The sequence below is a fragment of the Otolemur garnettii genome, unplaced genomic scaffold, assembly GCF_000181295.1.
Source record: "Otolemur garnettii isolate 467f Iridium unplaced genomic scaffold, OtoGar3 scaffold00097, whole genome shotgun sequence".
Lineage (NCBI taxonomy): Eukaryota > Metazoa > Chordata > Mammalia > Primates > Galagidae > Otolemur > Otolemur garnettii.
Window position 1 is genome coordinate 2,663,621 of NW_003852492.1, and position 1,485 is coordinate 2,665,105.

The following is a 1,485-nucleotide window of genomic DNA, read 5'->3' on the forward strand; positions in this document are numbered from 1 at the left end:
ATTGTTGTTTGGCGGGTCCGGGCTGGGGATTCGAACCCACCACCTTCGGTGTACGTGGCTGGCGCCTTAGCCGGTCGAGCTATAGGCGCCGAGCCCAGATTTTATATTCTAAAGTTAAAGTTCCCTAAAATATTTTAAGACAAGTATAGTCAGATTTATGTTTTTGAACATTCATAACTATTTGGACAGAGCTCAGATCCTATCAGGTGAACTCAGGCCTTTCTTAGTGGCTCTGCAAGCCTGTTCCTACTCTCTCTAGGGTTTGCCCAGATTTCCAAATGGAAGAGTATGAGCGTCTCCATCAGTATCTCACACTTCCTCCTGGCTCCAAAGCTGAAGGACTGGGGAGCAGTCATTTAAATAATTCTCTGCAAAGGTGGGACTACACTGTGGTCATGCCTGTATCTCAGCTGCTAGCATATGAGTGCTTACTAGGTATTCAGTCAGCATCAACGGAAGGATTGAATGAATGAAAGAAGCCCTTCAAAATCCTATCTGCTCAATGGTTCCTTATAGGTGACACTATTGTGACTTCCATTTTTACAGCAAATAATAAAGGGAGTTTCCCCTAAACAGCCAACAATGGTAAAACCCAGGGGTTGTAAACCAGACCACCTCCTCCCCTACACCCGAGAAAATTAAGGTGTGCCCTCCACAGTTACGGATGTCTTTGTGGTATTTTTCATTAAATGCAAACTTATTTTTAAAATAGATTTCAAAATCCCCCTTCAAAAATGTGTTTATTTATAAAAATTAGGAAGCGAAACCAACTTGATGATAAAGTTTAAACAAAAGTGATCTACACCATAGTGTCTGGTCTGTGACTTTAACCCAGGTGAAAACCAGAGACCCCGACATGGAGCAGAAGCAATGAAGAGAGAACCACAGGGTGGTGCCTGTGGCTCAAAGGAGTAGGGCGCCGGCCCCAGATGCCAGAGGCGGTGGGTTCAAACCCAGCCCTGGCCAAAAACTGCAAAAAAAAAAAAAAAAATAGAGAGAGAAAGAGAGAGAGCACAACAGCTGTGGGGATTTGAAACATGGAGGCCAGGTTCTAAAGACACAAAAAAAGAAAGTGCTCCCAAGAGAACAAACAGCAATGCACACACCCAGGGGGCCCTTCCCTAAACCCAACCAACCCTCCTCAACCTCAACCCACCCAACCCTCCTCCATCTCAACCCAACTAACCCTCCTCCATCTCAACCCAACCAACCCTCCTCAACCTCAACCCACCCAACCCTCCTCCATCTCAACCCAACTAACCCTCCTTCATCTCAACCCAACTAACCCTCTTCAACCTCAACCCAACCAACCCTCCTCGACCTCAAACCAACCAACCCTCCTCCATCTCAACCCAACTAACCCTCCTCAACCTCAACCCAACCAACCCACCTCGACCTCAACCCACCCAAGCCTCCTCGACCTCAACCCACCCAAGCCTCCTTGACCTCAACCCACCCAACCCTCCTCGACCTCAACCCACCCAA

General features: G+C 47.3%; 1 protein-coding gene across 1 annotated transcript in view; it reads right to left on the reverse strand.

The window, feature by feature from the left end:
• KCNJ1 (potassium voltage-gated channel subfamily J member 1) overlaps nt 1-1,485 on the reverse strand; it is a 5,158-nt gene that overhangs the window by 2,685 nt on the left and 988 nt on the right. The gene's annotated exons all lie outside the window — the stretch shown is intronic.